This window comes from Choloepus didactylus, chromosome 25 (assembly GCF_015220235.1).
Source record: "Choloepus didactylus isolate mChoDid1 chromosome 25, mChoDid1.pri, whole genome shotgun sequence".
In the NCBI taxonomy this organism is placed as follows: domain Eukaryota; kingdom Metazoa; phylum Chordata; class Mammalia; order Pilosa; family Megalonychidae; genus Choloepus; species Choloepus didactylus.
Window position 1 is genome coordinate 9930927 of NC_051331.1, and position 27701 is coordinate 9958627.

Sequence of the window (27701 nt, forward strand, 5' to 3'; positions counted from 1 at the left end):
CTACCATCACTTGTATCCATGACCCCAACTTTTTCATCACATGGAGCAAAATGAGTGGTCAAAATGTTGAATCAAATGAAATCTAAGAGCATTTGTAGTGGAGAGATTTGCTCTGGGAGAATTTTATAACTATGGACTGGATGACTAATCAGCAACAGAATAAAAGAGAAGAAGTAGCATAGGTTCTCCTGGTGAAAATTAAGATACAAGTTATACAAGAAAGAAATAAACAAATGACTAAAGTATATCTTGTCTTACACTAATTACTCTGTATGTAAATGACAAACTCTGCAGTCAAAATACAAAGATTGGTAAAATGGATGAAAAAGCATGATGCAACTATATGTTGCTTATGACACAAAACTTAGACCTAAAGACACAGATAGTTTGAACATGAAAAGATGGAAAAGTATTCCAATTTATTAGTAACCAAAAGAGAGTTGGATTGGCTATACTGATATGGGCAAAATGGACTTTGAAGTCAAAATCACTTGAACAAGATAGAGAAGGACAGTACATATTAATAAATGTGTCACTGTCCTAAGAAGATTTAAAAATATAAATATATATGAATCTAATCAGTGAGCCCCAGAATATATGAAGCAAATTTTGACAAAACTTATTGGAGAAATAGATTGTTGATAACTTAAGTATATACCTTTCATTAATGGATAGAACATCTAGGGAGAAGTTTGATAAAGAAATATAAGATTCACTAATAGTATAAACAATCTAGACCTAACAGACACATGTCAGTAATATTTCTATATACTAGAAATGAGTGAAGTGAAGACACACTCAAGAAAAAGATGCCATTTTCAATAGCAACTAAAAAAATCAATTACCTAGGAATAAACTTAACCAAAGATGTAAAAGACCTATACAAAGAAAACTACATAATTCTACTAAAAGAAATAGAGATGGAACTTAAAAGATGGAAAAATTTGCCAAGTTCATGGATAGGAAGGCTAAATATCATTAAGATGTTAATTCTACCCAAACTCAACTACACATTCAAAGCAATCCCAAGCAAAATTCCAACAACCTACTTTGCAGAAATGGAAAATATACTTATAAAATTTATTTGGGAAGGGAAGATGCCTCAAATTGCTAAAAGCACTCTAAAAAAGGAAAACAAAGTGGAAGGACTTACATTCCCTGACTTTGAAGCTTATTATAAAGCAACAGTGGTCAAAACAGCATGTTACTGGCACAAAGACAGACATATTGATAATGGAATTGAACTTAGAATTCAGGGGTAGACCCTCAGAACTATGGCTGACTCATCTTTGATAAGGTCCCCAAAGTCACTGAACTGGGACATAACAGTCTTTTCAACAGATGGGGCTGGAAGAGTTGGATATCCATATCCAAAAGAATGAAAGAGGACTTCTACCTCACACCCTACACAAAAATTATCTCAAAGTGGATCAAAGATCTCAATATAAAAGACAGTACCATAAAACTACTAGAAGATGATGTAGGGAAACACCTTGAAGACCTTGTATTAAGTGGCCACTTCCTAGACTTTACACCCAAAGTACAAGCAACAAAAGAAAAAATAGATAAATGGGAACTCCTTAAGCTTAGACGTTTCTGTACTTCAAAAGAATTTGTCAAAAAGGTGAAGAGGCAGCCAACTCAATGGGAAAAATAGTTTGGAAACAATGTATCTGACAAAAGACTGATATCTTGCATATATAAAGAAATCCTACAACTCAATGACAATAGTACAGACAGCCCAATTATAAAATGGGCAAGAGATGTGGAAAGACAGCTCTCTGAAGATGAAATACAAATGACCAAGAAACACATGAAAAAATGTTCAGCTTCACTAGCTATTAGAGAGATGCAAATTAAGACCACAATGAGATAACATCTCACATCAATTAGAATGGCTGGCAATAAACAAACAGGAAACTACAAATGCTGGAGAGGATGTGGAGAAATTGGAAGTCTTACTCATTGTTGGTGGGACTGTATAATGGTTCAGCCAGTCTGGAAGTCAGTCTGGCAGTTCCTTAGAAAAGTTGATATAGAGTTACCCTTTGATCCAGTGATTGCCCTTCTCAGTATATACTTGGAAGATCTGAAAGCAGTGACATGAACAGATATCTTCATGCCAATGTTCATAGCAACATTATTCACTATTGCCAAGACATGGAAACAACTCAAATGTCCTTGAACAGATGAGTGGATAAATCAAATGTGGTATATACACATGATGGAATACTACACGGCAGTAAGAAGGAACGATCTCGTGAAACATATGACAACATGGATGAACCTTGAAGACATAATGCTGAGTGAAATAAGCCAGGCACAAGAAGAGAAATATTATGTGCTATCACTAATATGAACATTGAAAAATGTAAAACAAATGGTTTATAATGTAGAATGTAGGGGAACTAGTGATAGAGAGCAATTAAGGAAGGGGAATGATAACACAATAAGAACAGATAAGCTATCATTGGTAAATTTAGTGTTCTGGGAATGCCTAGGAATGACTATGGTTTGTTAATTTCTGGTGGGTATAGTAGGAGCAATTTCATATAGAAATGTTGCTATAGTAGGTTATTTTCTTTGGGTATAGTAGGAACATGTTGGAATAAGGTAGTTATCTTAGGTTAGCTGTCTTTTTCTTACTCCCTGTTACGGTTTGTTTGAAATGCTTTTCATTGTGTGTTTTTAAAATTTTGTTGATATACTTGATTTTGAAAAAAGGAGTTAATTAAAAAAATGAAAAAAGTATGCAGACCACCCCCCCCCCCTTGAGTAGCTGGTGGAGAAAGCAGAGATGTTGGGCTTCCCACCTTGATGATTGCTGATGTGCTCACAGACATAGGGGACTGGTGGTTTGATGGGCTGAGCCCTCTAATGCAGGACTTGCTCTTGGGAAGACTGTTGCTGCAAAAGAGAGGCTAGGCCTGCCTATAATTGTGCCTAAGAGCCAACTCCCAAATGCCTCTTTGTTTCTCAGTTGTGGCACTTTCTCTCTAGCTAAACCAACTTGGCAGGTGAAATCACTGCCCTCCCCCGCTACATGGGGTCTGACACTGAGGGGAGTGACTCTCCCTGGCAATGCGGAATATGATTTCCAGGGAGGAATCTAGACCCAGCTTCATGGGATGGAGGACATCTTCTTGACCAAAAGAGGGATGTGAAATGAAATGAAATAAGCTTCAGTGGCAGAGAGATCCTAAAAGGAGCTGAGAAGTCACTCTGGTGGGCACTCTTAGCCACAATACAGACAACCCATTTTAGGTTCTAATCAATTGGAATAGCTAGCAGTAAATACCTGAAACTATCAATCTACAACCCAGAACCCATGAATCTTGAAGAAAATTGTATAAAAATGTGGCTTATGAGGGGTGAAAAAGTGATTGGGAAAGCCATATGGACCATACTCCCCTTTGTCTAGTTTATGGATGGATGATTAGAAAAATGGGGGAAGAAAAAGGCATGCTGTGTTTGTTTTTTTACTTTAATTGTTCTTTTTCACTTTAATTTTTATTCTTATTATTTTTGGGTGTGTGGTAATGAAAATGTCAAAAATTAGTTTTGGTGATGAATGCACAACCATATAATGGTACTGTAAATAATTGAATGTATGCTTTCTTTTGTATGACTGCATGGTATGTGAATATATCTCAGCAAAAATGAATTAAAATGAAACAAAGCAAAACAAAAAAAGATATGAGCCAGTAGTCAGGAAACACATGAAGAACAGCCAGATAGCAGGAGGCAGCAAAAAGCTGAACATAAACAGGGGAGACATCACAATGTGAAGGGAGGTATTGATACAAGCAAAGAAACCCCAATGACTGCAGCAAACTAGCACCAGAATACTACCTACATTTGGGAGAAAGAATGCCCTTGTCAATGCCTTCATTGTGAACTTCTGGCCTCTGAAACCATGAGCCAATTAATGCTTGTTTTATAGACCAAAAAAAAAAAAAAAATAAATAAAGAAAAGAAAGAAAGAAGGAAAAAAATGATCATGTCATCTGCAAACAATGACAGTTTTACTTCTTCCTTTCCAATTTGGATGGCTTTTATTTCTTTGTCTTGCCAGATCGCCCTTGCTAGCATTTCTAGCACAAGGTTGAATAACAGTGGTGACAGCAGGCTTCCTTGTCTCATTCCTGATCTTAGAGGGAAGGTTTTCAGTCTCTTGCCATTGAGTACTATGCTGGCTGTGAGTTTTTTCATATATGCTCTCTATCATATTGGGGAAATTTCCTTCAATTCCTACCTTTTGAAATGTTTCTATCAAAAAGCAATGTTGAGGAGGCGGGGCAAGATGGCAGACTGGTGAGCTGTATGTTTTAGTTACTCCTCCAGGAAAGTAGGTAAAAAGCCAGGAACTGCGTGGACTGGACACCACAGAGCAATCTGTCTTTGGGCATACTTCATACAACACTCATGAAAACGTGGAACTGCTGAGATCAGCGAAATCTGTAAGTTTTTGCGGCCAGGGGACCCGCGCCCCTCCCTGCCAGGCTCAGTCCCGGGGGAGGAGGGGCTGTCAGCTCCAGGAAGGAGAAGGGAGAATTGCAGTGGCTGCTCTTACCGGAAACTCATTCTACTGATTCAAACTCCAACCATAGATAGACTGAGGCCAGACACCAGAGACTCTGAGAGCAGCCAGCCCAGCAGAGAGGAGACAGGCATAGAAAAAAAACAACACGAAAAACTCCAAAATAAAAGCAGAGGATTTTTGGAGTTCTGGTGAACACAGAAAGGGGAAGGGCGGAGATCAGGCCTTGAGGCGCATATGCAAATCCCGAAGCAAGGCTGATCTCTCTGCCCTGGGCACTTTTCCTTAATGGCCCTGGTTGCTTTGTCTATTAGCATTTCAATAACCCATTAGATCTCTGAGGAGGGCCGTTTTTTTTTTTTTTTTTTTAAATCCTTTTTGCTTTTTCTAAAACAATTACTCTAAGAAGCTCAATACAGAAAGCTTCAAAGAATTGAAATTTGGGCACGTCAAGTCAAGAGCAGAACTAAGAGAGCTCTGAGACAAAAGGCAATAATCTAGTGGCTGAGAAAATTCACTAAACAACACAACTTCCCAAGAAAAGGGGGGTGTCCGCTCACAGCCACCATCCTGGTGGACAGGAAACACTCCTGCCCATCGCCAGCCCCATAGCCCAGAGCTGCCCCAGACAACCCAGTGTGACGGAAGTGCTTCAAATAACAGGCACACACCACAAAACTGGGCGTGGACATTAGCCTTCCCTGCAACCTCAGCTGAATGTCCCAGAGCTGGGAAGGGGGAGCAGTGTGAATTAACAGAGCCCCATTCAGCCATCATTTGAGCAGACTGGGAGCCTCCAAACACAGCCCAGCAGCCCAGAACTGCCCTGGGGGGACGGCACTCACCTGCGACATAGCACAGTCATCCCTCAACAGAGGACCCGGGGTGCACAGCCTGGAAGAGGGGCCCACTTGCAAGTCTCAGGAGCCATACGCCAATACCAAAGACTTGTGGGTCAGTGGCAGAGACAAACTGTGGCAGGACTGAACTGAAGGATTAGACTATTGCAGTAGCTTTAAAACTCTAGGATCATCAGGGAGATTTGATTGTTAGGGCCACCCCCCCTACCCGACTGCCCAGAAACACGCCCCACATACAGGGCAGGCAACACCAACTACACACGCAAGCTTGGGACACCAATTGGGCCCCACAAGACTCACTCCCCCACTCACCAAAAAGGCTAAGCAGGGGAGATCTGGCTTGTGGAGAACAGGTGGCTCGTGGACGCCACCTGCTGGTTACTTAGAGAAAGTGTACTCCACGAAGCTGTAGATCTGATAAATTAGAGATAAGGACTTCAACTGGTCTACAAACCCTAAAAGAACCCTATCAAGGTCAGCAAATGCCACGAGGCCAAAAACAACAGAAAATTATAAAGCATATGAAAAAACCAGACGATATGGATAACCCAAGCCCAAGCACCCAAATCAAAAGACCAGAAGAGACACACCTAGAGCAGCTACTCAAAGAACTAAAGATGAACAATGAGACCCTAGTACGGGATATGAAGGAAATCAAGAAGACCCTAGAAGAGCATAAAGAAGACATTGCAAGACTAAATAAAAAAATGGATGATCTTATGGAAATTAAAGAAACTGTTGACCAAATTAAAAAGATTCTGGACACTCATAGTACAAGACTAGAGGAAGTTGAACAACGAATCAGTGACCTGGAAGATGACAGAATGGAAAATGAAAACATAAAAGAAAGAATGGGGAAAAAAAATTGAAAAACTCGAAATGGACCTCAGGGATATGATAGATAATATGAAACGTCTGAATATAAGACTCATTGGTGTCCCAGAAGGGGAAGAAAAGGGTAAAGGTCTAGGAAGAGTATTCAAAGAAATTGTTGGGGAAAACTTCCCAAATCTTCTAAACAACATAAATACACAAATCATAAATGCTCAGCGAACTCCAAATAGAATAAATCCAAAAAAACCCACTCCGAGACATATACTGATCACACTGTCAAACATAGAAGAGAAGGAGCAAGTTCTGAAAGCAGCAAGAGAAAAGCAATTCACCACATACAAAGGAAACAGCATAAGACTAAGTAGTGACTACTCAGCAGCCACCATGGAGGCGAGAAGGCAGTGGCACGATATATTTAAAATTCTGAGTGAGAGGAATTTCCAGCCAAGAATACTTTATCCAGCAAAGCTCTCCTTCAAATTTGAGGGAGAGCTTAAATTTTTCACAGACAAAGAAATGCTGAGAGAATTTGCTAACAAGAGACCTGCCCTACTGGAGATACTAAAGGGAGCCCTACAGACAGACAAACAAAGACAGGACAGAGAGACTTGGAGAAAGGTTCAGTACTAAAGAGATTCGGTATGGGTACAATAAAGGATATTAATAGAGAGAGGGAAAAATATGGCAAACATAATCCAAAGGATAAGATGGCCGATTCAAGAAATGCCTTCACGGTTTTAACGTTGAATGTAAATGGATTAAACTCCCCAATTAAAAGATATAGATTCGCAGAATGGATCAAAAAAAATGAACCATCAATATGTTGCATACAAGAGACTCATCTTAGACACAGGGACACAAAGAAACTGAAAGTGAAAGGATGGAAAAAAATATTTCATGCAAGCTACAGCCAAAAGAAAGCAGGTGTAGCAATATTAATCTCAGATAAAATAGACTTCAAATGCAGGGATGTTTTGAGAGACAAAGAAGGCCACTACATACTAATAAAAGGGGCAATTCAGCAAGAAGAAATAACAATCGTAAATGTCTATGCACCCAATCAAGGTGCCACAAAATACATGAGAGAAACTTTGGCAAAACTAAAGGAAGCAATTGATGTTTCCACAATAATTGTGGGAGACTTCAACACATCACTCTCTCCTATAGATAGATCAACCAGACAGAAGACCAATAAGGAAATTGAAAACCTAAACAATCTGATAAATGAATTAGATTTAACAGACATCTACAGGACATTACATCCCAAATCAACAGGATACACATACTTTTCTAGTGCTCACGGAACTTTCTCCAGAATAGATCATATGCTGGGACATAAAACAAGCCTCAATAAATTTAAAAAGATTGAAATTATTCAAAGCACATTCTCTGACCACAATGGAATACAATTAGAAGTCAATAACCATCAGAGACTTAGAAGATTCACAAATACCTGGAGGTTAAACAACACACTCCTAAACAATCAGTGGGTTAAAGAAGAAATAGCAAGAGAAATTGCTAAATATATAGAGACGAATGAAAATGAGAACACAACATACCAAAACCTATGGGATGCAGCAAAAGCAGTGCTAAGGGGGAAATTTATAGCACTAAACGCATATATTAAAAAGGAAGAAAGAGCCAAAATCAAAGAACTAATGGATCAACTGAAGAAGCTAGAAAATGAACAGCAAACCAATCCTAAACCAAGTACAAGAAAAGAAATAACAAGGATTAAAGCAGAAATAAATGACATAGAGAACAAAAAAACAATAGAAAGGATAAATATCACCAAAAGTTGGTTCTTTGAGAAGATCAACAAGATTGACAAGCCCCTAGCTAGACTGACAAAATCAAAAAGAGAGAAGACCCATATAAACAAAATAATGAATGAAAAAGGTGACATAACTGCAGATCCTGAAGAAATTAAAAAAATTATAAGAGGATATTATGAACAACTGTATGGCAACAAACTGGATAATGTAGAAGAAATGGACAATTTCCTGGAAACATATGAACAACCTAGACTGACCAGAGAAGAAATAGAAGACCTCAACCAACCCATCACAAGCAAAGAGATCCAATCAGTCATCAAAAATCTTCCCACAAATAAATGCCCAGGGCCAGATGGCTTCACAGGGGAATTCTACCAAACTTTCCAGAAAGAACTGACACCAATCTTACTCAAACTCTTTCAAAACATTGAAAAAAATGGAACACTACCTAATTCATTTTATGAAGCTAACATCAATCTAATACCAAAACCAGGCAAAGATGCTACAAAAAAGGAAAACTACCGGCCAATCTCCCTAATGAATATAGATGCAAAAATCCTCAACAAAATACTTGCAAATCGAATCCAAAGACACATTACAAAAATCATACACCATGACCAAGTGGGGTTCATTCCAGGCATGCAAGGATGGTTCAACATAAGAAAAACAATCAATGTATTACAACACATTAAAAACTCGAAAGGGAAAAATCAATTGATCATCTCAATAGATGCTGAAAAAGCATTTGACAAAATCCAACATCCCTTTTTGATAAAAACACTTCAAAAGGTAGGAATTGAAGGAAACTTCCTCAACATGATAAAGAGCATATATGAAAAACCCACAGCCAGCATAGTACTCAATGGTGAGAGACTGAAAGCCTTCCCTCTAAGATCAGGAACAAGACAAGGATGCCCGCTGTCACCACTGTTATTCAACATTGTGCTGGAAGTGCTAGCCAGGGCAATCCGGCAAGACAAAGAAATAAAAGGCATCCAAATTGGAAAAGAAGAAGTAAAACTGTCATTGTTTGCAGATGATATGATCTTATATCTAGAAAACCCTGAGAAATCAACGATACACCTACTAGAGCTAATAAACAAATTTAGCAAAGTAGCGGGATACAAGATTAATGCACATAAGTCAGTAATGTTTCTATATGCTAGAAATGAACAAACTGAAGAGACACTCAAGAAAAAGATACCATTTTCAATAGCAACTAAAAAAATCAAGTACCTAGGAATAAACTTAACCAAAGATGTAAAAGACCTATACAAAGAAAACTACATAACTCTACTAAAAGAAATAGAAGGGGACCTTAAAAGATGGAAAAATATTCCATGTTCATGGATAGGAAGGCTAAATGTCATTAAGATGTCAATTCTACCCAAACTCATCTACAGATTCAATGCAATCCCAATCAAAATTCCAACAACCTACTTTGCAGACTTGGAAAAGCTAGTTATCAAATTTATTTGGAAAGGGAAGATGCCTCGAATTGCTAAAGACACTTTAAAAAAGAAAAACGAAGTGGGAGGACTTACACTCCCTGACTTTGAAGCTTATTATAAAGCCACAGTTGCCAAAACAGCATGGTACTGGCACAAAGATAGACATATAGATCAATGGAATCGAATTGAGAATTCAGAGATAGACCCTCAGATCTATGGCCGACTGATCTTTGATAAGGCCCCCAAAGTCACCGAACTGAGCCATAATGGTCTTTTCAACAAATGGGGCTGGGAGAGTTGGATATCCATATCCAAAAGAATGAAAGAGGACCCCTACCTCACCCCCTACACACAAATTAACTCAAAATGGACCAAAGATCTCAATATAAAAGAAAGTACCATTAAACTCCTAGAAGATAATGTAGGAAAACATCTTCAAGACCTTGTATTAGGAGGCCACTTCCTAGACTTTACACCCAAAGCACAAGCAACAAAAGAGAAAATAGATAAATGGGAACTCCTCAAGCTTAGAAGTTTCTGCACCTCAAAGGAATTTCTCAAAAAGGTAAAGAGGCAGCCAACTCAATGGGAAAAAATTTTTGGAAACCATGTATCTGACAAAAGACTGATATCTTGCATATACAAAGAAATCCTACAACTCAATGACAATAGTACAGACAGCCCAATTATAAAATGGGCAAAAGATATGAAAAGACAGTTCTCTGAAGAGGAAATACAAATGGCCAAGAAACACATGAAAAAATGTTCAGCTTCACTAGCTATTAGAGAGATGCAAATTAAGACCACAATGAGATACCATCTAACACCGGTTAGAATGGCTGCCATTAAACAAACAGGAAACTACAAATGCTGGAGGGGATGTGGAGAAATTGGAACTCTTATTCATTGTTGGTGGGACTGTATAATGGTTCAGCCACTCTGGAAGTCAGTCTGGCAGTTTCCTTAGAAAACTAGAGATAGAGCTACCATTCGATCCAGCGATTGCACTTCTCGGGATATACCCGGAAGATCGGAAAGCAGTGACACGAACAGATATCTGCACGCCAATGTTCATAGCAGCATTATTCACAATTGCCAAGAGATGGAAACAACCCAAATGTCCATCAACAGATGAGTGGATAAATAAAATGTAGTATATACACACGATGGAATACTACGCGGCAGTAAGAAGGAACGATCTGGTGAAACATATGACAACATGGATGAACCTTGAAGACATAATGCTGAGCGAAATAAGCCAGACACAAAAAGAGAAATATTATATGCTACCACTAATGTGAACTTTGAAAAATGTAAAACAAATGGTTTATAATGTAGAATGTAGGGGATCTAGCAGTAGAGAGCAATTAAGGAAGGGGGAACAATAATCCAAGAAGAACAGATAAGCTATTTAACGTTCTGGGGATGCCCAGAAATGACTATGGTCTGTTAATTTCTGATGGATGTAGTAGGAACAAGTTCACTGAAATGTTGCTATAGTATGTAACTTTCTTGGGGTAAAGTAGGAACATGTTGGAAGTTAAGCAGTTATCTTAGGTTAGTTGTCTTTTTCTTACTCCCTTGCTATGGTCTCTTTGAAATGTTCTTTTATTGTATGTTTGTTTTCTTTTTAACTTTTTTTTCATACAGTTGATTTGAAAAAAGAAGGGAAAGTTAAAAAAAAAAAGAAAAAAGACAAACAAGGAAAAAAAAAAACAAAAAAAAAAAAAACGATGTAGTGCCCCCTTGAGGAGCCTGTGGAGAATGCAGGGGTATTCGCCTACCCCACCTCCATGGTTGCTAACATGACCACAGACATAGGGGACTGGTGGTTTGATGGGTTGAGCCCTCTACCATAAGTTTCACCCTTGGGAAGACGGTTGCTGCAAAGGAGAGGCTAGGCCTCCCTGTATTTGTGCCTAAGAGTCTCCTCCTGAATGCCTCTTTGTTGCTCAGATGTGGCCCTCTCTCTCTGGCTAAGCCAACTTGAAAGGTGAAATCACTGCCCTCCCCCCTACGTGGGATCAGACACCCAGGGAAGTGAATCTCCCTGGCAACGTGGAATATGACTCCCGGGGAGGAATGTAGACCCGGCATCGTGGGATGGAGAACATCTTCTTGACCAAAAGGGGGATGTGAAAGGAAATGAAATAAGCTTCAGTGGCAGAGAGATTCCAAAACGAGCCGAGAGATCACTCTGGTGGGCACTCTTACGCACACTTTAGACAACCTTTTTTAGGTTCTAAAGAATTGGGGTAGCTGGTGGTGGATACCTGAAACTATTAAACTACAACCCAGAACCCATGAATCTCGAAGACAGTTGTATAAAAATGTAGCTTATGAGGGGTGACAGTGGGATTGGGAATGCCATAAGGACCAAACTCCACTTTGTCTAGTTTATGGATCGATGTGTAGAAAAGTAGGGGAAGCAAACAAACAGACAAAGGTACCTAGTGTTCTTTTTTACTTCAATTGCTCTTTTTCACTCTAATTATTATTCTTGTTATTTTTGTGTGTGTGCTAATGAAGGTGTCAGGGATTGATTTAGGTGATGAATGTACAACTATGTAATGGTACTGTAAACAATCGAAAGTACAATTTGTTTTGTATGACTGCGTGGTATGTGAATATATCTCAATAAAATGATGATTAAAAAAAAAAAAAAAAGCAATGTTGAATTTTGTCAAATGCTTTTTCAGCATCTATTGTGATGATCATTTGATTTTTCTCTTTGGCTTGTTAATGTGTTGTAAAACATTGATTGATTTTCTTATGTTGAACCATCCTTGCATGCCTGGAATGAACCCCACTTCGTCATGGTGTATGATATTTTTTAGCGTGTCTTTGAATTCGATTTGCAAGTATTTTCTTGAGAATTTTTGCATCTATATTCATTAGGGAGATTGGCTGGTATTTTCTTTTTGTAGCTTTTTTTCCTGTTTTTGATATTAGATTGATGTCTTCATAAAAAATGGTAGGTAGTGTTCCATTTTCTTCAATATTTTGAAAGAGTTGAAGTAAGATTGGTGTCAGTTCTTTTTGGAGAGTGTGGTAGAATTCCCCTCTGAAGACATCTGGAACTGGACATTTATTTGTGGGAAGTTTTTGATGACCGATTGGATCTCTTCACTTGTAATTGTTTGGTTGAGGGCTTCTATTTCTTCTCTGGTCAGTCTCATATGTTTCCAGGAAATTGTCCATTTCCTCTATGTTATCCAGTTTGTTGGCATACAGTTATTCATAGTATCCTCATAATTTTTTAAATTTCTTTGGGATCCACAGTAATGTCACCTTTCTCTTTCATTATTTGGCTTATATGGGTCTTCTCTCTTTTTGATTTTGTCAGTCGAGCTAGGAGCTTGTCAATCTTGATCTTTTCAAAGAACCAATATTTGTCTTTATTTATTCTGTTATGTTTTTTTCTTTATATCTTTTATGTCTGCTTTAATCCCTGTTATTTCTCTTCTTCTACTTGTTTTAGGGTTAGTTGGTTGTTCATTTTCTAGCTTCTTCAGTGGCTCCATGAATTCTTTGAGTTTAACTCTTTCCTCCTTTTTGATATATGTGTTTAGTGCCACAAATTTCCCCCTCAGTACTGGTTTAGCTGCATCCCATAGGTTTTGATATGTTGTGTTCTTGTTTTATTCATCTCTATAATTATCAATTTCTCTTGATATTTCTTCTTTAACCCACTGATTGTTTAGGAGTGTGTTGTTTAACATCGAGTATTTGTGAATTTTCTAAGTCTCTGATGGTTATTGACTTCTAATTGTATTCCATTGTGATGAGATAATGTGTGTTGAATAATTTCAATTTTTTAAAAAATTTATTGAGTTTTATTTTATGTCCCAGCATATGATGTATCCTGGAGAAACTTCCATGAGCACTAGAGAAAAATGTGTATCCTGGTGATTTGGGATGTAATGTTCTATATACTTCAGTTAAATCAAATTCATTTATCAGATTGTTTATGTTTGAAATTTCCTTATTGGTCTTCTGTCTGGTTGATCCATCTATAGGAGAGAGTGATGTGTTGTAGTCTCCCACAATTATTGTGATCAGTTGCTCCTCTAGCTTTTCCAGTGTTTTTCTCATGTATTTTGTGGCACCTTGATGGGGTGCATAAACATTTTTTTTACTTATGTTTTGAGTCTCTTAATTTAGCACATCCCTTCTTTGTGATGGTGATGTGTTGAAGAGACCAGGCCAGATGTCCCATGGAGAGTCCCATCCTCTGGATTTGTCTTTTACCACCCCATGGTGCCATTCAATTTATTCCTCTATCCTTGGTATTTCCTCTAAACTGAAGTTAGAGCAAGGCGGATGGTGAGAAATATGAACCTGTTATTAAAATTCCCAAAAATACAGAAGTGTATTGTGGGGACCAAGGGACCAAGGGTCCGGGCCCCACCCACACCCTACTGGGTAATAAGGCCCGACAGCACATAGCAGCCTGCATGACAGGGACAGAAGTTGAAGGTCATCGGATCTCCTCAGGGGAGAAAGTATGTACAGATGGTATCGTAAACAAAGCATTGAAACTCCCCTCCCCTGATCACAGTTGATAACAAAACCCCAGACCCCTGTGTCATAAGATCTTGCTAAATCTCTGTTCTCAGACCCTATGGAACGTCTTCATCCTAAACACTTATAAGCTGTCCCTTTCCACCCCCACCCTTGTGGAGCACTACCTCCATTTTCCACAGATGACCACTACTGGGGACTCTCCTATTTCTTTCTTTCCCTCCCTCCCTTCCTCCCTATCTATCATCCATCATCTATTGCTCTGTCTTCTGAACATATGAGAGCTAGCTGCACACATCCTTGAACATACACTATAACTCATGTATACACTTCCCATGAACAAGAACATTCTTTTATGCAATCCCATTAAGCGCAGCTAAGAAGTATGAGAGATTCAATGATGATACGAAGCTTACGTTCTTTATTTCCTTTTCCTTATGTCTCAACTGTGTCCCTTTGAGCCACCTGTCCTCCAACCTCCAATCCCATCCAAGTTCATCCTTGGCATTCAATTGTCATCTATTTAGACTTTTTTTTTTTTCAATTGTGGAAACATATATAGAGCCTCAATTTCCCATTACACCTCCTCCCTAGACTTCCATTAGTGGGATTAATCACATTTAGAATGTTATAATGCTCTTTCCCACCATCCATTACTAGAAATTTCCCTTCACCTCAAACAGCAACCCTACACTCATTTCTTAACTCCCCATTGCCCCTTCCCCCATTTCTCTTAACCCAAACTCTACTTTTCATCTCTATGGTTATATTCTCTGATAATTTCTTTGTGTTTACTGTAGGGCTTAAAATTAACCTCTTAAATCCATATCAATCTTGTTTTTCTTTGATACCACCTTCACTTCAATAGGACACATAAACTATGTTCCCATACTCCTCCATTCCCCCACCTTTATATAGTTGTCTAAAATTACATATTTTACTATTGAGTTCAAAACCACTGATTTGTCATTCCCCCACCTTTATATAGTTGTCTAAAATTACATATTTTACTATTGAGTTCAAAACCACTGATTTGTCATTAGAGTTTGTGTATTTTATATCATGTAGGAAGTAATTCGTGGAGTTACAGTTCAAAAATTATTGACTTTTATTTGTATTCCACTGTGGTTGGAGAATGTGCCTTGAGTATATTCATTTTTTTTTTTAAATTTCTTGAGGCTTGTTTTATGTCCCAGCTGTGGTCCCTTCTGGAGAAAGATCTGTGACCACTGGGGAAAAATGAGTGTCCTGGTTATTTGGGATGTAAGGTACTATATATGTCAGTTAAAATTCTCTATATCTCTTTCTCCTTTCTTTGTTTCTCTGTTGGTAGGACTCCCTTTAGTATCTGAAGTAGGGCAGGTTTTTTATTGGCAACCTCTCTCACATTTGTTTGTCTGTTAAAAATTTAAGCTTTCCCTCAGATTTGAAGGAGAGTTGTGCTGGATAAAGTATTCTTGGTTGGAAATTTTTCTCTCTCAGAATTTTAAATATGTCATGCCACTGCCTTCTTGCCTCCATTGTGGTCACTGAGTAGTCACAACTTTGTCTTATGTTGTTTCCTTTGTATGTGGTGAATTGCTTTTCTCTTGCTGCTTTCAGAACTTGCTCCTTCTCTTCAGTATTTGACAGTCTGATCAGAATATGTCTCACAGTGGGTTTTTTGGATTTATTCTATTTGGAGTTCACTGGGCATTTATGCTTTGTGTACTTATATTGTGTAGAAAGTTGGGGAAGATTTCCCCCAAAATTTCTTTGAATACTCTTTCTAGAACTTTACCCTTCTCTTCCCCTTCTGGGACACCAATGAGTCTTAAGTTTGCACGTTTTATTTTATCTATTGTATCCCTGAGATCCATTTTGATTTTTTTTATTTTTTTCTCCAATCTTTCTTTTTTCTTTCATTTTCTGTTCTGTGGACTTCTAGGACACTGAGATGTTGTTCAGCTTCCTCTAGTCTTGTATTGTGAATATCCAGAGTCTTTAACTTGGCCAAGTTTCTTTTATTTCTGTAAGATCTTCTATTTTTTATTTACTCTTGCAATTTCTTCTTTATGCTCTTCTAGGGTCTTCTTTACATCACTTATATCCTGTGCCATGGTCTTCTTGATGTCCTTTAAATCCTTTGCCGTGTTTTCATTCGTTGATTGTAGTTCTTTGATTAATTGTGTGAGGTACTGTGTCTCTTCTGATATCTTGATTTATGTGTTTGGAGTTGGATTCTCCATATCATCTGGTTTTAGCATATGCATTAAGATTTTCTGTTGTTTTTGGCCTCTTGGCATTTGCTTTGCTTGATAGGGTTCTTTCAAGTTGTAAAAAAAAATACCTATCTAATTTTTCAGAAACACAGTTTGGTGGCGTGCACTTTAACTAACCAGCAGATGGTGTCTGTGAGTCACCTATACCCCTCAAGTCAGTTCTCCACCTTGTCCCTGTGGTGTGTGAGGAAATGATTCTTGTGGGGTTCAGTTGGAGAACTCAGTTTGGATGTGTTGCTGTAGCTATCTCCCCTGAATGTGGGGCATGTGTATGGGTGGCCAGGGAGGAAGAACAGCTTTAATATTCAAATCCCCCAGGTTCCCAGAGATTCAAGACCACCGCAAGAGTCTAAGCCTTCATTTCATTTCAGCCCCAGACCCTCTCTCTTGCTGTCCCACAAACCACTGGACTTTGCATAGTGTCCCTGGGTTCTCCAAGTGGGTCCCCCCACCCAGCCATGATCCTTCAGATCCTCTGCCAAGGGAATGCTGTGCTATGTCACCAGTGCACACCATCCCTCAAGGGAAGCCCCGGGCTACCAGGCTGTGCTGGGTTGCTTTCAGCCTGATGTAAAGATGGCCAAATGGGGCATCTCCACACACCCCTCCTCACACAGTTCCTCCTTCCCAGCTCTGGGACAACTGGTGGGGCTCTGGGCTGTGGGCATGGCCCTCGGCAGGAGTTTATCCAGCCCTCCAGGGAGCCAGCTGCTCACCACAGGGTTTCTTTCTGCTTCTAGCTCTCCCCTCTGTTCCCCTGGCCCCAAGGGTATCTGCAGCAGGCTATCTTCCAGGCCAGACACCAAGAGGCTGGCCCAGCCCCCTCTTACTGTGTTTTACTGTGTGGTTCCCACTATCACAGCTGCAGCTGCTCCTGGGTTTTTGCATTTTTTTAAAAAAGAGCCCGTCGGTCTCCAAATCCCAAACCCTGGCTTCCCCAGACCGGCGTGTGGCTGTGGGTCTTCTGGCCAGCTTACTCACTCATTTCAAAATGCAGACTCCTCGTTTCCCCAAGTATATGGCCCCTGTAGAACTAGCAGAACCCATCCAGCTGGCGCATCACTGTAACCAGTATTCTGGGTTACTTTCTGGTTTTTATCTAGTGTTTTTCATGGAGGTGTTTTTTTTTTGCCTTGTCTCACCTAGTCACCATCTTAGTTTCTCAAGACAGGGTGCATAAACATTTATGATTATTATTTCTTCTGGTTGAATTGCCCCTTTTATTATTGTGTAGTGTCCTTATTTGTCTCTCATAATATCCTTACAGTTAAAGTCTATTTTATCTGAGATTATTATTGCTGCTCCTGCTTTCTTTTAGCTGTAGTTTGCATGAAATACTTTCCCTCCTTTCACTTTCAATTTTCCTTTGTGTCCCTGTGTCTAAGATGAGTCTCTTGTATACAACTTATTGATGGTTCATATTTTTTGACCCATTCTGCCAATCTACATGTTTAAATTGGGGAGTTTAAGCCATTTACATTCAACATTATTACTGTGAAGGCATTTCCTGAATCAGCAATTCTATCCTTTGGTTTATGTTTGTCAGATGTATTTTTCCCTCTGACAATATCTTTTAGCATACCCACACTGATCTCTTTTGTACAAGCCTCTCTCCATCTGTCTCTCTCTCTCCTTCCTTTATGTCTCTGTCAGTAGTTCTCCCTTTAGTATCTCAAGTTGGGCAGGTCAATTGTTAGCAAATTCTCTCAGCATTTGTTTGCAAAAATTTAAGCTCCTCCTCAAATTTGAAGGAGACCTTTGCTGGATAAAGAATCCTTGGTTGGCTATTTTTCTCTCTCAGAATTTTAAATATGTCATACCACTGCCTTCTTGCCTTCATGGTGGCTGCTGAGCAGTCACTCCTTAGTCTTATGCTGTTTCCTTTGTAAGTGGTGAATTACTTTTCTCTTTCTGCTTTCAGAACTTGCTCCTTCACTTTAGTATTTGAGAATATGATCAGAATATGGCTCAGAGTGGGTTTATTTGGATTTATTCTATTTGAAGTTCACTGGGCATTTATGATTTGTGTATTTATGGTGTTTAGAAGATTTGGGAAGTTTCCCCAACTATTTATTTGAATATTCTTCCTAGACCTTTACCCTTCTCTTCCCCGTCTGGAACACCAATGTCTCTTATATTTCAATGTTTTGTATTATCTATCATATCTCTGAGGTCCATTTTGATTTTTTTAAATTTTTTCCCCATTCTTCCTTTTGTTCTTTCATTTTCTGTTCTGTCATCCTTGAGGTCACTGATTTTTTGTTCAGCTGCCTCTATTCTTGTACTATGAGTATCCAGAATCTTTTTAATTTGCTCAACAATTTCTTTTATTTCCATGAGAGCAACTCTTTTTTATTTACTCTTGCAATTTCTTCTTTACACTCATTTAGCATCTTCTTCATGTCCTTTATATTCTTTGCCATTCTCTCATTGCTTGTCTTTAGTTTTTTGATTAATTGCCCCAAGTATCATGTCTCCTCTGATGTTTTGATTTCCGTGTTTGGATTTGCATTATCCATATCATCTGGTTTCTCCATATTTCATAAAATTTTCTGTTGTTTTTGGTCTCTTGACATTTGCTTAAGTTGATAGGGTTTTTATGATATGTAGGATTATTCAAACACTTATCTCTAATTTGTCAGATCTACAGCTTTGTGACATACACTTTCTCTAACTAAACAGCATGTGGCATCTATGAGCCACCTATTCCCCTCAAGCTAGTTCTCACAAACATTGTCTTTGTGATGTGTGAGGGTCTGACTCTTGTGGGGTCCAATTGGTTCACCAAGTTTGCATGTGTAGTTAGTGCTGCCCACCCTGAATATGTGGTATGTGTCTGAGTGGTTAGGGAGGGAGGGCAGCTTTAATAATCAAACCTCCCATGTGTTCCTGGAGATTTAAAGCTGTTCCAAAAGTATAAACCTTCAGTAGAGTCTCACCATACTTTGTCTCTGCCATGACCCACAGGTCCTTGTTATTGGTGTATGATACCTGGGACTTCTGAGTGGGTCCCCCTTCCAAGGTTTGCCCTCCTAGGGCCTCTGCTGTGGGAAGGCAGCTACATCACAAGTTAACACCATTCCCCAATGGATGTTCTGGGCAGCAGGGCTATGTAGCAGTGTTCCCAGCCTGCTGAAAATCTGGCTGTATGGGGTGTGTTAAATTCCCCCTTTTTGCACAGCTCTGCCTTTCCGGCTCCAGGACAATTAGTTGTGGGTGCACAAAAGACTATTGTCCATGCCAGATATTGGGGCATGTACATGAGTTGCTGGAAACACTGCCCATCACACTGGGTTTTGGGCAAAGCTCTGGGCTGCAGTGCTGGCACTGGGCAGGAGTGTTCCTAGCCTCCAGGAAAATGGCTGTAGGGGGTGTGGTTATTTTCACCTTCTGGCTAACCTCTGCTTTTCTCATTCTGAGACAATTAGCAGTGGGTGCACAAAATCCTATCATCCACAGCAGATATTGAAGCATGCTCACAGGTTGTAGAGATTCAGTTCCTGCCGTGTTTCATTGTGCGGTTCTTGCTGCCATATCCACAGCTGCTTTTGGATTTTTAAAACTAGCCCAACTCCAAACACCAACCCACAGCTTCCCCAGACTGCAGCATGGTTGCTGGCTATTCAGCAGACTTACTCACTCATTTCAGAACACAGACTCCTGGTTTCACCAACTGCATAGTCCCTGTGGCTTTAGCAGACCTTGTCCAGCTGGTGCATCACTGGAACTAGTGTTCTCGGTCACTTTCTGTCTTTTATCTAGTATTTTTCATGGAGATGTTTTTTTGCTCTGTCTCTCCTAAATGCCATCTTCTGGAAGTCTATCATTGTGATTTAATTTTGAAATTCCCTAAAGACAAATTATGTTGATCATCTTTTTGCATGTTAATTTGCCAACCTTAAATTTTTAATTGGGTGGCTGCTTTCTTACTTTTGGTGTTAAGTATTTTTTGCATATTTGAATATAAATCATTTATCATGTGTTTTGCAAATATTTTCCCCAGGTCTGTGGATTTTCTTTTCATTCCCTTTCACAGAGCAGAAGTTTTAAATTTTAATAATGTCCACTTTATAAATTTTCTTCTTTCATGCGTCATCATTTTGTAATGTATCTAAACTCTTATCACCACACCAAAGGCACCTACATTTTTTGTACATTTTGGTCTAGAAATTTCATACTACTGTGTTTTACTTGTAAGTACATGAATCATTTTGATTTAACTTTTGTGAAATGTATGCAATCTGTTCCTAAATTCCTTTTTTTTGAATGTTCACATACCCTCATTCCAGCAGTATATGTTGAAAAGACCATTTATTTTGCATTCATTTTCCCTTGGTCTTTGTCAAAGATCAGTTGTCTTCATTTTTGTGGGTCTATTTCTGGGTTCTCTCACATTAGTCTATGTGTCTATTTTGCCAATTCAACACTGTTGATTATTGTGTTTTTATATTTAGACTTGAAAACTGGTAGGAATTTTCCTGCAACTTTGTTCTTCTTCATTACAATTGTTTAAGCTATGTAGCTCTTTTGCCTTTCCAAAAAAAATTAGGATTAGTTTGTCAATTTCCAAAAAATACCTTCTGCCATTTAGAACTGGATTGAGTTGAATGTACAGATCATGTTGGAAAGAAATGGCATCTTAACAATATTGAGTGTCTCAGTTCATTTGGGGAACCAAGCTTTTCATTGCACTTAGACCATGTGCGGGGCGGTGACCTGGAACACTGGTTCACAAGCCTGCATGGAATGCCATTGTAGGCATGCCCTGTAAAGATGTGTGTCTTGTGACTATGACAGCAGCATTAGCCATTGACCCCAGACTGTTCCTTCTTATCCGCAGCAGGATGTAAAGATTAATATCTGAGAGACCCTGAATGCTTTTTTTTTTTTTTTAAAAAAAAGTTTTATTGAGATATACTTGGTATACAGTAAACTGTACACATTTAAAGTGTACAGTTTGATGTTTTGACATATGTACACACCTGTGAAACCATTCCCACAACCATGATAGTGAGCACATCCATCATCCCCAAAGTTTCCTCACACCTCTTTGAAATACCTCCCTCTCACCCCTCTCTGCACCAACACACCACTAATCTTTCTGTCACTATAGGTCAGTCTGCATTTTCTGGATTTTCATATGAATGGAATCATACCACTTGGTCTGGGTTCTGTCACTCAGAATAATTACTATGAGAGTTATCCATGTGATTGTGTACATCAGTAGTTTGGTCTTTTTTATTGCTAAGTAGTATTCCAGTGCATGGATAGTCTACAATTTGTTTATCCATTCACTTGTTGATGGACACTTGGATTGTTTCCAATGTTTTGGTACTATAAATAAGCCAACATGAGCATTTGTGTACAAGTCTTTTATATGTATTTCCTTTTCATTAAAGTAAACATCACAGATGGAATGGTTGAATCACTTGGTAAGTGAATGTTTAACTTTTTAAGGAACTACCAAACTGCTTATCAGAGTTTGCACCACTTCCCAGTCACAACAGCAATATGTGGAGTTTCAGTTCCTCCACAGCCTTGCCAACACTTAGTATAGTATTTTTTTTTAATCATCATTTTATTGAGATATATTCACATACCACGCAGTCGTACAAAACAAATTGTACTTTCGATTGTTTACAGTACCATTACATAGTTGTACATTCATCACCTAAATCAATCCCTGACACCTTCATTAGCACACACACAAAAATAACAAGAATAATAATTAGAGTGAAAAAGAGCAATTGAAGTAAAAAAGAACACTGGGTACCTTTGTCTGTTTGTTTGCTTCCCCTACTTTTCTACACATCCATCATAAACTAGACAAAGTGGAGTTTGGTCCTTATGGCATTCCCAATCCCACTGTCACCCCTCATAAGCTACATTTTTATACAACTGTCTTCGAGATTCATGGGTTCTGGGTTGTGGTTTAATAGTTTCAGGTATCCACCACCAGCTACCCCAATTCTTTAGAACCTAAAAAAGGTTGTCTAAAGTGTGCGTAAGAGTGCCCACCAGAGTGATCTCTCGGCTCGTTTTGGAATCTCTCTGCCACTGAAGCTTATTTCATTTCCTTTCACATCCCCCTTTTGGTCAAGAAGATGTTCTCCATCCCACGATGCCGGGTCTACATTCCTCCCCGGGAGTCATATTCCACGTTACCAGGGAGATTCACTTCCCTGGGTGTCTGATCCCACGTAGGGGGGAGGGCAGTGATTTCACCTTTCAAGTTGGCTTAGCCAGAGAGAGAGGGCCACATCTGAGCAACAAAGAGGCATTCAGGAGGAGACTCTTAGGCACAAATACAGGGAGGCCTAGCCTCTCCTTTGCAGCAACCGTCTTCCCAAGGGTAAAACTTATGGTAGAGGGCTCAACCCATCAAACCACCAGTCCCCTATGTCTGTGGTCATGTTAGCAACCATGGAGGTGGGGTAGGCGAATACCCCTGCATTCTCCACAGGCTCCTCATTCATTGCACTTAGACCATGTGCGGGGCGGTGACCTGGAACACTGGTTCACAAGCCTGCATGGAATGCCATTGTAGGCATGCCCTGTAAAGATGTGTGTCTTGTGACTATGACAGCAGCATTAGCCATTGACCCCAGACTGTTCCTTCTTATCCGCAGCAGGATGTAAAGATTAATATCTGAGAGACCCTGAATGCTTTTGATCATGTAGCATAGTTTAGCTTTGTGTGACAAATGAATAAATAACCGGAGCACAGGTACATCAGCACCCACTTGGCACACAATGCAGTGGGTCCCCTGCTCCCTTAAATCATAACTTTGTGTCTGTGTTTCATTTCAGCATCGCCCTGTCAGCAACAAGTTCATAAATATGGAATAACTTATTTACTTATTTATATATATTTACTTTTAACTTTTTATTGTGGAATGTATATATAACTAAAAATTTCTCATTTTAACCATTTTCCAGTGTGCAATTTGATAATATTAATTAAATTGAAAATATTGTTCTACCATGACAACATCCATTCCTCCAATTTTTTCATCACATGGTACAAAATGACTGGTCAAAATGATGGTTGAGTAAAATAAAGTCTAAGAGAATTTGTACTGGAATGTTCTGTCATGGTAAAATGTTTAAAATTACAGATTGGATGGCTAGTCAGGAACAGCATCAAAGAGAAGCAGGGTTACCAAGCTGGAAATCCACTAGTTTTCCTGTGACATTTATCAGGTTCCCCAAATTACTGGTTCTGACACATTCCTTAATGAACAACTGATATATTTTGCAGCTGGACATGCAGGTGGTATTCCACTCCCTGGGATCCTTTTCTCTTACTCTAAGATTGTACCCACTGTTTTGAGGTTTTTGTCAGCTGGGCAAAAGTGTAAAGCATTTTCCACTTGTGGGTCTCACCTCTCCACAGTGTCCCTGTTTTTTGGTACAGTTCTTGGAGTGAATTTTAGCTCTGCTGCTACCAAAAACTCAAGGAAAAGAGCATTAGTTCAGTGATGTACATGGTGGTCAATCCCATGCTGAACCCCTTTAGTATAGTCTTTGAAACAAGGACATAAGGCATGTCTTAAAAACTCTTCAGCTGAGAAACATTCTCTCTATGAAACCATCTTTCATCTGAAGTTCAGAATTTTGGTAATGTTTAACAGATGTCAAACACTGGGAGATCTAATCCTAGACACATTTATCATTTTATGTAAAGATATTCTCCTATTTGCTTAGTTTCTAGAATCCAATCTCTCTAATTTTTATATATGAAAATCACTCTACTATGTTTATTTTTTCATATTAGTAATTGTCTTTTTGTGGCTTTGTAATAAGTTTTTTATGCTTTATTTATCAAAGAACTACAAAAAAAAAAAAATGAAGGAACAAGAAAAACAAATAACCTAAAATAACTTTTCTTCCAATTGTTCCTACCATACCCCAGGAAACTTAACAAATGAAAGTCATTCCTTAACATTTCCATTTCATTTAGATTACTCTCCATCCTCACCTGTTTTTATGAGATTATCATTCCCCTTTATGTAGTTGCTGTCTATCTCTAGATCCCCTACATTCTACACTATAAAACACTTATATTCTGTTTATTTAAAAAATAATTTAATTTCTTTCATTGTACTTCATTGTTTCAGTGTTGAAAGCAATCTGCTGCCTGAATTTTCAGTAGTAAAATATTTAATGTGGGTAATGGGTTAAATATAATAGTATAGGAAGGGCTGAAGGAATGGAGGTGTGCTGCAGTCCCTGATACATGAAATCAGTTGCTCTTGTGGCATATGCTTTTGGTCATAATCATGTGTCTTCTCAAAGAGTGACATTGCCAGGGATTGTGTTTATAAGCTCTGGGAGTGGTCACATGCTGAACTAAAGTTACCACCTGATTAAGTCTCAATCATCCACATTTTATTTCTGATATATGACTTCCTCTGTACAGCTCCAACATGTTAGGTGAGGATGTAATAGACAATACACCCCCTGATTGTACAATCACTGATGGTGTCACTGCTCTCTGTGGTTTTTCCAGTGATGTAATGTTGCTATTTTAAATTATTTTCATAGGCAGGGACATTTTCAGGAAATTTTCCTTGGCATATCCTGCATAATGGTCCTAAATTACTGATCATAAAATGCAACATGGGTATTTTGCCCAGTGCCAACTATATCTTTTTCAACTATTAATCCCAAATATTAGGAAATAATATCTGGATTTTATGAAGACCTATTGTGTTCTCTGTGAGGTAGAATAAAGCTAATGTTTCATTCATCACCTGACCCCAGAGATGAAATTTCTTCTATTGATAAACCACAGTGGCATATTTGGGATTAGGCATTGCTCTGATCTTATATTCTGTTTTGGAAAAAAATATGATCTGGTCACTTATTTTTATTCAGTTCACTTTCTTTGATGAAGCTCTGAATTCATCTTATTTTGGAATGCATTAATCCAAAGGATCAGTCTCTGTTTTTGAGCTATACCCACATCATAAATGCAGTTTACAGAGATGAGAGATTTGATTTACTCTGTCCTACAAAATTTCTATTTTTTGATTTTGCCAAAATCTGAGAATTAAAAATCATCTGGGCAGTCAGTGGCGGATCCCGGAGCCCGCGGCTGCCGCCATGTCCCACCAGACCGGCATCCAAGCTAGTGAAGATGTTAAAGATATCTTTGCCAGAGCAAGAAATGGAAAATACAGACTTCTGAAAATATCTATTGAAAATGAGCAACTTGTGATTGGGTCATGTAGTCAACCTTCAGATTCCTGGGATAAGGATTATGATTCCTTTGTTCTACCCCTCCTGGAGGACAAATAACCATGCTATATATTATTCAGATTAGATTCCCAGAATGCCCAGGGATATGAATGGATATTCATTGCATGGTCTCCAGATCATTCTCATGTTCGTCAGAAAATGTTGTATGCAGCAACAAGAGCAACTCTAAAGAAGGAGTTTGGAGGTGGCCACATTAAAGATGAAGTATTTGGAACAGTAAAGGAAGATGTATCATTACATGGATATAAAAAATATTTGCTATCACAATCTTCCCCTGCCCCGTTGACTGCAGCAGAGGAAGAATTACGACAAATTAAAATTAATGAGGTACAAACTGATGTGAGTGTGGACACTAAGCATCAAACACTACAAGGGGTAGCATTTCCTATTTCTCAGGAAGCTTTTCAGGCTTTGGAAAAATTGAATAACAGACAGCTCAACTATGTGCAGTTGGAAATAGATATAAAAAATGAAATTATAATTTTGGCCAACACAACAAATACAGAACTAAAAGATTTGCCAAAGAGGATTCCCAGAGATTCAGCACGTTATCACTTCTTTCTGTATAAACATTCCCATGAAGGAGACTATTTGGAGTCCATAGTTTTTATTTATTCAATGCCTGGATATACATGCAGTATAAGAGAACGGATGTTGTATTCTAGCTGCAAGAGCCCTCTGCTAGAAATTGTAGAACGACAACTACAAATGGATGTAATTAGAAAGATTGAGATAGATAATGGGGATGAATTGACTGCAGACTTCCTTTATGAAGAAGTACACCCCAAGCAACATGCTCATAAGCAAAGTTTTGCGAAACCAAAAGGTCCTGCAGGAAAAAGAGGAATTCGAAGACTAATTCGCGGTCCAGCTGAAACTGAAGCAACTACTGATTGAAATCATTATATTAAACATTACTAGTTTTATAAAAGTCTAGCTTTTAGTACAGGATACCTGAAATCATTCCACGTTGATATAAAGTAGGGAAAAATTGTAATTTTTAAAAAATAGCACTTTTCACTTCTGTGTTTTTAAAATTAATGTTATAGAAGATTCAATGATTTCTATTTTTGAGTTAAAGCCAGAAAATGGTTCAACATAGTAGTATTTAATTTTGGCACACTTTTCATAGAGTGATGATTCAACACTTTCACATGATTCATGTAATTCTTAAACGAGAAATACCTTAAAATATTCATACTATTTAGTGAATATGTTAAGGACCAGGTTAGATTATTTTCTAAGCTCAGAATTTCCTGTGCCTAGGAAAAGGTGGAAAGTTGCTTATTCTGAGGAGCAGTGCTAACTTTCAGATTGTGGGATCATGTCTGCAGTTTTTAAAAACATAGTGCTCTATTGCAGCTGTCTTTTCTATTTGACATTTTTTTAAATGGCATTGAAATGTCAGATCAGCTCACTCTGAAACCTTAAGGGTCCCATATATTTTCTATACTGCAGATTTTCTGATATTGAAAGACAACGTTTAAACAGCCTTAGTAAATTCTCTTTATAGTGCATTAAAAATTTTCCATATCTAAAGTCACTTAATTTTAAGTACCATGAGACCAAATATTTATGTTCAGATAGAAATTTAATATTTAAAGCAAACAAAACTAAAGCCAAAGATGTTGAAAAAGTTTTAAATATCAAGATTGACTTTTTCCTCTGAAACCATATATTTATAGGCACAATGTGTTCTTTATCACTTTAGAACAAATATTCAGATTTAATAGAATCATTTTAAGGTTTAAGTACTTATCATCCTAACAAAGATTATAAATTTGGTTTAAGAATTTTGTTTTAATTCAATTTAGATCTTATTTCAAAACACACAACTGTTTTTTTTAATATCATTGCATTTTCAGTTTTAACTCTAGAGACATGTTGAGCCTCATTTTTCTTTGATACTTGAAATAGAGGGAGCTAAGACACTTCATGTTTAATCTGCTAAACCTGCTCCAAGAGCCATAATTTTGAAGAGTTGTTTTCTAAATGAACTGAGGGATCCAGGATTTGGAAATTCTTTATCTAAACCTTATGCTGCATAAAATGAATATCAGACATGTACATTTCATAGTATAAAATATGAAGCACTCATTTCTAAACCTTATTATCTAAGGTTTATGCACCTTTCTGACATTCAATGTGTGTTCAAGTAAAAAAGCGTATTAGAATAATTATGGGTTGACAGA

At 38.3% G+C, this 27701-nt stretch overlaps 1 protein-coding gene and 1 pseudogene across 3 annotated transcripts in view; one reads left to right on the plus strand and one right to left on the minus strand.

The window, feature by feature from the left end:
• The window catches only part of LOC119520537 (zinc finger protein 596-like), an 803197-nt gene that overhangs the window by 407129 nt on the left and 368367 nt on the right, over positions 1-27701 (minus strand). The window lies entirely within an intron of this gene.
• On the plus strand, positions 25311-27126 carry LOC119520542 (annotated as a pseudogene).